At 42.0% G+C, this 14479-nt stretch overlaps 1 long non-coding RNA gene across 1 annotated transcript; it reads right to left on the reverse strand.

Moving 5' to 3' along the window:
* Nucleotides 1–1022: 1022 nt before the first annotated feature.
* On the reverse strand, nucleotides 1023–1937 carry LOC143849568 (uncharacterized). The gene is made up of 3 exons (XR_013235719.1): nucleotides 1415–1937; nucleotides 1213–1308; nucleotides 1023–1126 (listed from the first exon to the last, which is right to left on the reverse strand). It is a non-coding gene; the product is annotated as an uncharacterized LOC143849568 (long non-coding RNA).
* Nucleotides 1938–14479: the final 12542 nt, after the last annotated feature.

The raw sequence follows: 14479 nt of genomic DNA on the forward strand, positions 1-14479 counted from the left end.
GAGTCCGAATGCATCGTCGGACATCCGAATCAGTATTCCGACGGTCCAATCGGACTCCCGAATGATCTCATGTTGCTTTTAATTGTCAGTGGAGTTATAAATGTTAGTTGATCCTATCTTTAGAACAGTTATAAGATTAGGTCCCTTAGCTCTTAAGTGGTTTTATTTGATATAAATACCTTGTAATCTTCCATTTTTCAAATCGATGATGAAATTTACCCAAGAATTGTGTATTTCAGTAGAAAGGAGGGCTGACTCATCCCTCGACATGGGAGAAGAGGTTGATCTTCGCTCTAAGAAAACCAATCACATTGGGAATGGATTTGGGTTCGTACAACCAACTAGCTTATCACATCCCACATGTAACAGAATGGAGTGCAATAAAAAAAAATTTGTTTCCAGAGGCAATCCATACCTCACTGTCCCAAAATTACTTACACCTGAGTGCCTGCTATAAAGTTACAACATCAGTTCCTCCCAAAAGTTAAATGGATACTTTCCCATACACCCCATTTAACATTTCAGAAAATAGAGAAGTTCGCATAGCTGTAATATCTTTCTGCGTGAAATCCAAACTAGCGTCACGGCTGAGGTATTCCATCTCTTTCAAAACGAATAGCCCACAATCGTAGCTGCAAAACATGAAGAATATGCAACAATAAGAATTAGAATTAATCGTTTACGTAGATTTCCCTAACTCAAGTAATTGGAAGTTACATCACCCGTTATTTTGTATGGGCCGAACAACGACTTCATCAATGGGGAATGCACTGATATCAATGTCTTTCACCCTTTTGAACCATTCAACAAGGTAATCAACCTACAAATCAATAATTCAGTACGTTATGCAGGTAGTCAGCAGAAATTTATATTTGGCTTACGAAATTGGACTTAGGGTAGTACTCACAAGGGGTTGCACCCTTGTAGGATCCGTGCGAGCGACTAGTGAGTTGTAAAGAGCGAAGGTACACTGACCCATATCCAAGAGTAGAAGAACCCAGTGAACCAAATCTATGTTGACTGGAATGAGTACTTTTCTTAGCTCTTTAACTGAGATATGCTCTAGACGCTGTACGAATCGGGAACATACTTCGGGATTTTCACATCTATCGGTTATTATAAGTTGCTGCAACCACGAAAAGAAATGTTATAATTGCCGGCAGCTCCAAATATAGAAATCATTACTTGTAATGTAAGTCACTTGAATCTCACAGCTAGATGGGTAGTCAGGGAAATGCATGCTCCCTTTTGTTCTTTTCGCAAACATTCGTCCCGCGAGTTCAAGTAGTCTGTATATACATTAACGATCTACAAAACAGACCATTGGTCAACGAGAAGGAACTTAATAAGAAATGTGCGCTCACTCTTTACGTTACTCAATGAACCATATCTAAGAAATAACATAAAATCTTACCGGAGATGATAACCACCCTCTACGATCGCTTAGTAGAAGCAAGTCTTCTTTACACATGTAGTACCCATCACTTTGAATGACTTTGTCACTGCAAATCCAGTAAAAAGTCATCTCCCTCTATGGACCTTAGCTCAGATCATTCTACTGAAACAACCTATCTATGAATTTGATCGGAGAAGATAGAGTTCCAAAAAATGAAACGGGCTTTCCAACACAATCTAAGTTATAAGGAATTTACCAAGGTTGTAGCGCTGCCAATGCATCCACCTTGGTCGCTGCAGGCCCGGTGACTTTGGCAAGAGCATCCTTGAATTTCCGCTGGCCTATGTAATATGGCGATCTCATTGCTCTACTAGGTCTTGTTCGCCTTCGACGTTGCTTTACATTATTTTCAATGCTCCATTGTTTACTCTTCATTTCGGGAGTGTCAAGCAAGATAGCAACTATATTAGCTGCAGCCTCTCGGTCATCCTCTGTAATTTGACTATTAATATAGATCTCGTCTTTTCGATCAACAACCACATCTTTCCCAACATCATACCCAATATCCATCGTCTTCGGATCTTCTACTAATCCACCCTCCGAACGTCCCTTATCACTCCCTATCCCAACGTCCCCATCTTTCTTTTCAATATGTCCTGTTTTATCCATTTCTTCATCATCATTTGTTTGCTTCTTCTTTCTTCGATTATATTTCTTTTTATCCTTCACTACCTTCTCCTCCTCACCCGATAACTGTACATCTTTCTTCTTCAATGAATCTGTCCCTTTCAACTGACTGAACTCACTTTTTAGCTCCCCCACTTCACTTTTTAGCTCCCTCACTTCACTTTTTAGCTCCCCCACTTCACTTTTTAGCTCCCTCACTTCACTTTTTAGCTCCCTCACTTCACTTTTTAGCTCCCCCACTTCACTTTTTAGCTCCCTCACTTCACGTTCAAGTTTCTCTATCGTCTCCAACGAAGAACTATGAGATGCAGATTCCTCTACTTCTTTCATAAGTCCCTCTCTTACTTTCATCCCTCTCCTTCTTCGTTCTCTCCCCTTACATGCCACAATTGGCCCGATCGCATTCAGAAGTCTCTCTCTTACTTTCATCCTTCTCCTTCTTCGTTCTCTCCCCTTATATGCCACAATTGGCCCGATCGCATTCAGAAGTCCCTCTCTTACTTTCATCCCTCTCCTTCTTCGTTCTCTCCCCTTACATGCCACAATTGGCCCGATCGCATCCCCCACTGTAGGCGCAATTGCCCCAATCGAATCCCCCACTGAAGCCTCTACAGCACTAACAACGTCGGCCTCAACCTGGCCGAGCAGTAGGGCTTCCTCTCTCGCCATAGTTTTAACCATCAGAACCACCTGAAATAAATGTCATATTTTTATTATTACAAATACGAATGTAATAAAACAACACGCAAGGCATACATACAACGACCAATTAACATTAATCTCTCACCTCAGTTGGTTTTACCATCCCATCACGAACACGGTCAATCAACTTTCTATGCTCCGTCTTCTTCGTATCCTCACCGATCCACTTAAATAGACGTGGATAAGCATCAGGGTAATCAGGTACCCAGAACGTGGTATGCTCAAATACCCATACCTGAAATGCGGCTACATTATTTACGCACTCCTAATAATTTAGAAACAAGTAACTATAAGGCATGAATGGAAAATTACCTGTAAAATGATAGAGCAACCCAATATATGCCCCTTCCCACCAAGTGCAGCATGTGAATTTAAGGACAGGACCAAGAATTCATGAACGAGATAAGCCCACGCAACATCTCCTATAGTCCCCATATCAATATAAGGGAATAGGCAAGAACATGCCTTGTGATCCCTCTGTGCGAACAACACAATACTGCAAAATAACAATATCAAATGTTTCACTGTGGACTTTATCGACTCTTCTTCATTTGAATCCATTTCCGCATGAATAACATTTACGACCTCTTCGAAGGTGGCTGTTGGAAGCCGAAACCTCCAACCATCCACCGTTGTGATGCTATCCCAATCTAGTTGCACCCTCTTCCCTCTCATAGTTAAGCCTAATATTTTGGCTACATCACTAACTAAAAAAGGAACTACAATGCTCCCCAATCTAAATGCTTTCCTCTTCGGATCCCACTTTCTCACCAATGTCGACAAAATCCTCTTGCGCAACTCCACATCCTCGAGGTTCTTGTGTAGTACCAAATCTCTAAATGGGGTCTCATTTATCAAATTCTTATGCGCATCATGTAACCGGAACGTTTTGAAGGACTCCTGGAAGCGGGAAGGACAGCATCTAGAGAAGACATATTTGGCCTGCAAAAAATGCTATTAGGAAACAGTTGAGGTAGAAAGTTAAGGAGATGCAAATGGAAATGGAGAAGTTAATCACCATGACGAACCCGCAACGAAAGAAATGGGAACCTTTGTATCCTTAAGTTAAACACAATCTGTACAAAGCAGCGACAACCACTTGAAACACAGTGTTAGTCCCATGCACAGGTAAACAGAATCAAAATTATCCATAAAGGCCTCACAAATATCCCCAAGTCACTTTAGAGTTTTACCATTCATTGGATTAGTAGGACCATTGCTATTCATAACAACCATGAATACATACCAGTCATCCAAGACAGAGAAATTGAACAACCATAATAACATATCATCCATTCATCCATCCATAATAACATATCAAACCCAAATATAACATACCTACCCTCCATTAATCCATAATATCAACCATAATAACATACCATCCATATACATGCCAAAAAAAGTAAACCAAAAAGTAAATAACTGCATAGGGATCATGTACAGTTCTCATCGGCAGCAACAACCTAATGATCTGGGGGCAGAAGGCGGCGGACGAACTCGCTGAGTGAAGAAACCTGCTCAGTGAGGGAGCTGAATGACGTCCCATACTCCTGCCGGAGGGTGGAGACCTCGGTGCGTAGGGCGCTCACAGCCTGCTGTGTCGCGACATGGTCCTCACGATGAGATGCAAGGAGCTGAGAAAGCGCAGCAAACTTCTCGTCAAAGTACTGACGATGTGCAACGAGCTCCTCTGCCGATACACGCTGAGCCTGCGGACGAGGTGGTGGAGCGGGCCTCTGGTCATCAAGTCGCATTGCCTTTATAGTTGTACGATTCATTGGATTAGAAGGACGAACGCGTTCTTCGCTACCTTCGATCAGCTTCTCATGCTGGAAGATACGTGTCAGAAGCATCCCAAATGGTAGACTAGCCAAGGCCTTTGTCCTGGTGTCCTCCATGAAGCTAAGTATGATATAGCCAAGGTGAAGGGGCTGGCCCTTTAGAAGTCGATACATAATAAACGCCTCAAAAGGCCGGACCATGTCACTATTACCTCCGCGAGGCGTGATATTGCTGATCAGAATCTTGTGTAGGACTTTGCACCTACGGCTAAGGGAATTGTAGGACACGTTGGTTGACCCGTCATTAGGTGGGGGTCTGCAACCAAGCTCCCCATAAGCAGTGACAGGATCAACCATATAACGATCAAAGTCATCCATGGTACCGGGCCAAAAGAAACTCTCGTCGCCTGTGGTGGGAAGAGAGGCGACTTCACAAAACTTCTCCATGGTCATGCGAAAGGTTTTATTATTGACTGTGGACTGGAAGAACTTATAATCTTCGTCGACTCTATAATTGGCATAGAATTGTTTCACAAGAGTCGGGTATGAATCGCAATGTACTCCGAGAAAATTGACCCATCCAAAGGCCACAAAAAGGGACCGAACATCATATGCGGCAAGATCTTCAAAGACGATTTTCCTACCTCGCAATATGCCCTTCCTTTCTATACGACGGACGGAGGATGCCGCCTTTACGGAGCCGACCTCGACATCCTCCTCTCCTTCGCCCATATATTCGGCTTCCTCGGAGGAAGGTGAGGGAGGGGAGGGCTCACGGACAGCCTTCCCTTTCCGTTTGCGGCTGGAAGAGCGTTGGGGCACAGTGGCAGTCTTCTTCGCGTTCTTTGTGCGCGGCATGATCTCTATATTGGGGTTTTGGCTTACGCTTTTAGGGGGTTGCAAATACGAAAAAGGGAACCACTTCCACTTCTTCTCTGCAGAAACCAGGACAAGATACTTGAACGAAAACAAACTTCAAACACACTATTATTCCATTCACCAAAGTACGATGCAGTATAACACACTTCAAACCACATTTAATTACTATTACACACATGGAACACTATATAGATACTTGAATTTAAAAACATTTACAAACTTCAAACAAAACCACTCTTTACCGCAGAGAAGATCCATGCATACCATTGAAACCACTCAAAACCATTGAAACCCCAAGTGAATGAAACGCATTGAATGAAACCCTTTCACACCGAAAATAAAAAATGCTGAAATACCAAGTCAAATGAAACCCTTTCGAACAACAATTTCGACAGTTGGAACCACATATTAGACTGTTGGAACAGATTACTGATTAGCGCATCCAGGGAACCTTAAATTACACAGTTGGAACCAATATTACTAGATAGAGGATCCATCGAATACTGCTTCCAACTTTCTAATATTTGGTTCCATGGATCCAACTTCCATGGAATACTGGTTCCAATTTCATAAGCCCTAAATAAAACTTTTTCAAACCCCAATGCAACCATTGAAACCCTAATGCTCTGTTTGGTTGCCGGGTTTTTTTTTGGCTCGTGGGAGTTATGTGGGAGAGTTAGTTAAATTTTGGTCCCATCCCATGTTTGGTTGCCTTTTAGCACTAGGTTTATTTTAATCCCACTCTTGTAATGATTACTTGTGGGGTGAATTTTTTAATCCCACTTTTGTAATGATTGCCTTTTCATCCCATCCCAACATAACCCCAGGAACTAAAATAAACTCAGGAATCAATAATAAGCTTCAGAAGAATTTTTTCCTACCCAACAGTTCAACCAACCAAACAAAGGTTATTTTTTTCCCACCATATCTCCCAGGCTATTTTTTTTCTCCCACATAACCAAACATGGGATTTTTATTTTACCAGGATACTTCTACGACTTTTTTTTCCGACCTATCTCCCAGGGTATTTTTTTCTCCCACATAACTCCCAGGAACAAAAATAACCCGGCAACCATACAGAGCGTAAATGAAACCATAAATGCAACCATAAACCATTGAAACCTTTTCAAACCTTAAATGAAACCCTATGAACTAGAGTGAAATCCAACATGAAATATGCCGAAACCATTGAAAACCTAAATGAAACCTTTTCAAACCATTGAAACCCATTGAAATCCTAACTGAAACCCCTTAAACCATTGCAAGCATTGAAACCCTAAATGAAAGAATTCAAACCCCAACTAAAACCCTAACTCAAACCATTGACAACTATTGAAATCCTAAATCAACCCTAAATTTTACCCTAAACCATTGAAATACTTTGAAACCCAAAATGAAAATAATGAAACCCTACATGAAACCCTTTCAATCCCAAGATGCTGTTTCAAACCCTAAATGAAACCCTTTCAAACCATTGAAACCATTGAAACCAAACCCTAAATTAACCCATTCAAACCACTGAAACCATTGAAACCCTAAATTAAAGCATTGAAAAACCCTACAACAAACCCTAAACCGTTCAAACCCATTGAAACCCTAAATGAGATCATTGAAACCATTTAAAGCCCTAAATCAAACCCTTTCAAACCAAAAATCAATGCCCAACATTTCAAAACCTACAAACCCTATATCAAGATATTTTCTTCCTAACAATTAATAGTTCCAGCCCATTGAAACCCTCAAAATTCCGAAACCCTCCAAATGAAACCCCTTCGAAACCATTTCAAAGCCTTAAAAATTACATACTAATGCATATCCGTTTCACACACTTGTCAAGAGGCACTTAAAAGAGCTTCAGAGAGCAATGGAGAGCAACATACATTGTTGAAAGTGTGTGAGATCCAACCCCTAAAAAAAACCCAAAATAAACTAAACCCTAGAAGAAATATTTGAAAATTACCTTCGTGTAGGGGAGGAAACTGAATTCCGGCGAGAGGGGGTGGTTTCCGCCGACTATGTCGTGCTTCCGGCGAGTAGAACGGGCTTCGGGAGAGACGTACGAGGTCGACGGCGAGTTTCTCCGGCGAGATAAACCATCCTTTCGGAAGAGAGAATGGGAAAAGTGAGAAACGGTGAAAGTTTATGGGACTCCTGCTTCCGGCGAGTACAACGGCCGTCGAGAGCGACGTCGGAGACGAGTTTCTCTGGCGAGTTTCTCCGGCGAGTCGTTTGGGAAGAGAGAAACAGAGAGAAGGTTAAAGGGTTAAAAGTAAAAACTCATGGGTTAAAAGTAAAACTAAAGAGGGGTATTTTCGTCTTTTAAAAACCTGACAACCCCTCTTTTACAAATTCTGCAACTCTACCCTTACTTCACTATATCATGAAATCTTTGCATTTTCCTAACAAATTTTCCTTTAAACTTCTATAATTGGTAACTTATAGAGTTATAGCTGCCAATAGGAAAGAGCATTGTTGGAATGATATTGGCACTACTTTTTTTATAATAGGACGAAATTACCTCTTCTTTTATTTGTCTAAAGGGGTTACTAGCCTAAAGGAATTCCCGTTTGGAGAAAAGCTACATGAGCTCTACCATGGCACGTGCACAACAAGACAAAGAGGACATCATGTATCCCCAAAAATGGTAAAAAAAAAAAAAACACTTGTGGAAATGACTAAATCGTTAGTCATTTTCACTCCCGGAATCCTGTTTTAGAAGTGTTTTCTGAAAAGATAAAGATGAGTTCGGCCCATTATCAAAACATTGTAGTGCCTGTTGTGGTAAAAAACAGTCATGTGAGGTGGCAGTCCAAGAAGAGCAAATCTGACTGGGATATGATCCTGCGAAAGGTAACAATCGGTCAGAAGGGCAACCCGGGGGATAGTACCTGGACGGGCCCTCCGATACTTAAGCCAGCACATATCATCTATAGGCTGTACAGAACAGTAAATAGCTATGAACAATAATTTTTTGGGTTTCGGACCCTTACCTTTAAGCTTTTACTGGCTATTTATAGTAAGTGGATGTGGTTGGTTTACCGTTCTACCCTCTGACAGGCGTTGTCCTATGATTGGGAAGAATGTGGATTTGTATTTCTGATCTTTTTTGTTAAATCCATAATTACCCTTTGCTAGGAAGGGTAATTGGGGAATTTTACTTGGGGTCACGCGTCACATTCTGGTTGGACAATCGATTTTGGGTCCCTATCAGTTGCCCCCCAGTTCCTTCAATCGTGTTGATGGCCTGGGCTGTTCTTTTTGGTTAAATCCATAATTACACTTTGCTGGGAAAGGTAATTGGGGAATTTTACTTGGGGACACGCGTCACGTTCTGTTGGACAATCGATTTTGGGTCCCAATCAGTTGCCCCCCAGTTCCTTTGGTCGTGTTGACGGCCTGGGGAAGTTGAAATGTCACTCTCCGGCGTCGGCGGGCTGGAAATTGCATTCGGCCTAAGATTGTGATCGGCCAGAAATTCGGATCGGCCTTAAACGATCGCGTCTCTGGGTTACATCACGATTGGCCTTGGACGATCACGATTTTGCCGCCTAGCGATATCGCATCATATCACGATCGGCTTTGGTCGGTTGCGATTTTGTCTTTTATGGCTTTGTGGCATATCGCGATCGGCCTTGGTCGATTGTAATTTTGTCTTTTAGTGGCTTTGCGCCATATCGTGATCGGCCTTGGTCGATCACAATTTTGTCTTTTAGCGGCTTTGCACCATATCGCGATCGGCCTTGGATGATCGCAATTTTGTCTTTTAGTGCCTTTGCCCCATATCGCGATCTGCCTTGGACGATCGCAATTTTGTCTTTTTGTGGCTTTGCGCCATATCACGTCGGCCTTGGATGATCACAATTTTACTTTTTGTGGCTTTACATCATATCGCGATCAGCCTTGGACGATCCCGTTTTGTCTTTTTTTGGCTTTGCGCCATATCGCAATCAGCCTTGAATGATCACAATTTTGTCTTTTTGTGGCTTTACGCCATATCACGATCGGCCTTGGAAGATCACAATTTTGTCTTTTTGTAGCTTTGCGCCGTATTGCGATCGGCCTTGGATTATCACAATTTTGTCTTTTGTGGCTTTGCGTCATACCGCTATCGGCCTTGGACGATCCCGTTTTGTCTTTTCGTGGCTTTGTGCCATATCGTGATTGGCCTTGGATGATCACAATTTTGTCTTTTTATGGCTTTGCGACATATCGCGATCGGCCTTGGATGATCCCGTTTTGTCTTTTTGTGGCTTTACGCCATATTGCGATCGCCCTGGACGATCGCAATTTGTCTTTTTGTGGCTTTGTGCGATATCACAATCGGCCTTGGACGATCCCGTTTTGTCTTTTTGTGGCTTTACGCCATATCGTGATCGGCCTTGGACGATCGCAATTTGTCTTTTTATGGCTTTGCGTCATATCGCGATCGGCCTTAGATGATCCTGTTTTGTCTTTTATGGCTTTGCACCATATCGCGATCGGCCTTGGATAAACGTAATTTTGTCTTTTTATGGCATTGCGCCATATCGCGATCGGCCTTGGATTGTCACAATTTTGTCTTTTTGTGGCTTTGCGCCATATTGCGATCGGCCTTGGACAATCCCGTTTTGTCTTTTTGTGGCTTTGCGCCATATCGTGATCAGCCTTGAATGATCACAATTTTGTCTTTTTGTGGCTTTACGCCTGTAGACACCCCATTTTGTTTTGTTTTAATCAACAAATAAATTAGTGTGTTAAATCCATGTGAGAACCCCCTCTATCATTGATTTATATGTTTTAGGTCATTAATATCTTGATCTGAGTTTACGGATCATCAATCGGGACAAAATAAGCTAGGGTCACTTCATAGCCCGGACCCTGATTCCATTCCGAGACCCGATTTCCGTAAATCGTTAGATCAATGGCAGATCATGACCTGGGTCTAACCATCCAAAACCACCTAACCTCTCCTCTCATCCTAACCATTCAAACCTCACCTAACCTCACCTAACCTCTCCTCCCATCATAACCATCCAAACCTCACCTAACCTCACCTAACCTCACCTAACATCACCTAACCTCACCTAACCTTACCTAACCTCACCTAACCTCACCTAACCTCCTATCCCATTCTCCTATAAATACCCTCTCATCTCACCAAAGAGGAAAAAAAAGAAAAGAGGAGAGAACCCCTCTCTTAGAAAAATTCAAGCCCTCTCTCTAGACCAAATCCCTCTTCTCCATAAGTTTGCATGGAATATCGTCTACAAAAAGGTATGTCTTTTGGAATTTTATTTTCTTTTCTATATTTGTAGGATTGAGTGTTGTTTTGCGTATATTTTGGTTGATGTCATGTTTAATTTTGTACTAGTTTGGCCTTGGTCATGTTCTCACTTATGCTAAATATAATTAATGTGTTAGGGTCATTAGAACCTATTTGCGATGGGATGTTGAAATCATTGGCTTGTTAGGGAATTTAGATTTCTTTTGGGAAAACAATTCATTAAAAATTTTGAACATTTACAAGAAAGAAAACTTGAATTTTACATGAATTATCAAAACCCATTTAATTTGGCTTACAAAACCTCCATCTTTCAATTGATAACAACAGCCCCCACTCCAATTTGATAACAACAGCCCCCACTCAATCTCAAGAACCCAATATCCATACCCCACCTTGCCAAGTAGATAAAAACAACCCCTTTTTCAAACATCCCATTTGAATCTAATCTCAGGCCCATTCAAGCCATTTTTCATATTCACCGTCTTTTAATCACTAAAAAAATAAGAACTATCAAAAGAAAACATGGGGGTGCCAATATCATTCCCGTCATAGTGCTAGCTGTTAGACTTTAAACAGATTTTTCGACCTCTAAACAACAGAATCGTGGGAAATGGTTAACTACAAAGTAGTAGATATTTTCGTGCCGTTTCCAACGAGTATTCGTGCTAGATCAGACAGCGAGCGGTTAAAAAGTTAAGTCCAAAATGGTTGCGGCACACCTTTAGGCATTTCCAGTTTAATGTTGCTGTCCTTTTGTTTGCAACACAAATTCGAACCTCTAAATCACAGATTTACAAACAATGGAGAACTACAAAGTTGTATCCCTCTAAAAGATCTTTCCAACGCATGTTTGTACGTTGAATTTGGCCAAGCGGTTAAAGAGTTACGACAGTTTTAGTGGGCTGCATTTGTCAGATCTTTTAATGGTCAATGGTTTGTCGAATTTGTGCAATTGTCAAAACTTGGTTGTGTTAACGTCATTTTCCAAACCAAAATCGAAAGACATTAATCTAAAGTACATCCAACCTAAAATTAACAAAACTAAAATTCACCCATTTAAAATCCACTGATAAAAATCCGTTAAAAGCCATTAACCAAAAGACCACTAAAAATTTCAAATGAAACTAAAACCTTCTAAATAAACAACTTTAAAAGCTACCAAACACACTAAATACCTTCAGATAATAAAAGCTTCAAGAAAACTCTAAAAGTTTCCACAAACCCAAAAGAATTCGAGATTCCCAAGAGCCGGTGGATTCAAAATTCCTTTAGGAACCCTTAGAGCCCAATTTAGGAACACTGGTGTCGTGTCGTGTCGTGTCCTAAGTTTTAGGGAGTCCTAGGTTTTAGGGAGTCCTAGAGTCAGGAGTCCAGCCTCATCACGGACGTTTGCTATGTATAGCAACCGTGCCATAGGTTTAGTTACACTAGTCACCCGATCTTTTCCATAGGACAAGCCTAGTAAACTAGGATGTAGGCTAACCTGCATTAGTCTAAGGGACAACTTGCATTTAGATAAGAATCATATAGCATCTTCGATGAAATCCTAAGATAATAAAATCCTCAACTTGAATTAAATAACTTCTCTTAAAACTGTTGAAACAGTCAATCCCGTCTAGGTCGGTGTCTTAGTTGAGTTAGGCATATGTAACTTAGCTTAGGTGCACCGAACTACGTCGACTCTGATCCCAGTGAGGCTTGGGTACGTAGGCAGCTTGGATGTCTGACGGCATACCACCCGCGAGTCGGCACCACAACAAATTGTGGTGTTTTATATATTAATTTTCTTGTAAATGCTTAATTAAATCACTTAGGATTTTCCATGAAATTAGAATTCTATGAGAACTGTCACTTAGATTGAATCCAGACAAATTAATAAATCAAGATACACATCTAGGATTCACATTGAAATTAGATTCTAGGATGCATGTCACTTAGTTCGCACATTAACATAGAGTTGAATGAGCCATTTAAAATAAATTTAAAAGAGTTAGCTTTTGGAATCGAAGACCGATTATCGGGCAGGAATGGTGCATGTGGCGGATAACTCCCCATACCTTCCATTCTCGTAACCAGGTAGCGAGTCTAGATTTCTGGTTAATTACGGGTCCTAGATCCCACATCTAGGTGGCGACTCTGTCAGTCTCTTTCGTGTGGAATTCGGATTGCCTTAGTGATCCCAAGTTCACAGGAAAGATTAATTCAAATCAACATTAAAATGCACACGCCAATCGCGTGGATACGAGAGACCAAAAGAGAGAGAGAGCGGCGGCTCGCGCCCCACACCCCTCTCGCGGGATCCGGGTACCACAACGCCATATCACGATCGGCCTTGGAAGATCACAATTTTGTCTTTTTGTAGCTTTGCGCCGTATTGCGATCGGCCTTGGATTATCACAATTTTGTCTTTTGTGGCTTTGCGTCATACCGCTATCGGCCTTGGACGATCCCGTTTTGTCTTTTCGTGGCTTTGTGCCATATCGTGATTGGCCTTGGATGATCACAATTTTGTCTTTTTGTGGCTTTGCGACATATCGCGATCGGCCTTGGATGATCCCGTTTTGTCTTTTTGTGGCTTTACGCCATATTGCGATCGCCCTGGACGATCGCAATTTGTCTTTTTGTGGCTTTGTGCGATATCACAATCGGCCTTGGACGATCCCGTTTTGTCTTTTTGTGGCTTTACGCCATATCGTGATCGGCCTTGGACGATCGCAATTTGTCTTTTTATGGCTTTGCGTCATATCGCGATCGGCCTTAGATGATCCTGTTTTGTCTTTTATGGCTTTGCACCATATCGCGATCGGCCTTGGATAAACGTAATTTTGTCTTTTTATGGCATTGCGCCATATCGCGATCGGCCTTGGATTGTCACAATTTTGTCTTTTTGTGGCTTTGCGCCATATTGCGATCGGCCTTGGACAATCCCGTTTTGTCTTTTTGTGGCTTTGCGCCATATCGTGATCAGCCTTGGATGATCACAATTTTGTCTTTTTGTGGCTTTGCACCATATCCCGATCGGCCTTCGACGATCCTGTTTTGACTTCTTGTGGCTTTGCGCCATATCGCGATCGGCCTTGAATGATCACAATTCTGTCTTTTTGTGGCTTTGCATCATATTGCAATCGGCCTTGGACGACCCCGTTTTGTCCTTTTGTGGCTTTGCGCCATATCGCGATTGGCTTTGGACGATCGCAATTTGTCTTTTTGTGGCTTTGTGTCATATCGCGGTCGGCCTTGGAGGATCATAATTTTGTCCTTCTGTGGCTTTGCGCCATATCGCGGTCGGCCTTAGATGATCACAATTTTGTCTTTTTGTGGTTTGCGCCATATCGCGATCGGCCTTGGTCGATCACAATTTTGTGGCCTTGGACGATCACAATTTTGTCTTTTGGCGGCTTTGTGCCATATCACGACCGGCCTTGGACGATCCCGATTTGAGGGAATTTTGACAAACTACTTTGGGCAGTAGTTTTTTGTCTTTTCCCGTACAGTGACTTTTGGGAGCTAAGGGTTAGCAACTGTCAAGCTTCTCCGAGTTTGGCTTTTCGGGGTTCCCAACTCCCTTGTATCATCTAGCTTGGTTTCGGCATTTTTCCCAGGTCGTTTCCAGGATTGATACGTGTAACCAAGTTGGACGTTTGCGCTTTACCCAAGTTAAGGACTCGGGTTTATCGTTTACTTAACCCATCATCATGCCGTTTTTCTCCCAGCTTGAGGTTGTCCTCCGGCTTTCGGGAGTATTAGTAAGTGATCGGTTTTCACTCATCC

The sequence above is a fragment of the Tasmannia lanceolata genome, unplaced genomic scaffold, assembly GCF_043159265.1.
Source record: "Tasmannia lanceolata isolate RefF3 unplaced genomic scaffold, GAP_Taslan_0.1 ptg000018l, whole genome shotgun sequence".
Classification (NCBI taxonomy): domain Eukaryota; kingdom Viridiplantae; phylum Streptophyta; class Magnoliopsida; order Canellales; family Winteraceae; genus Tasmannia; species Tasmannia lanceolata.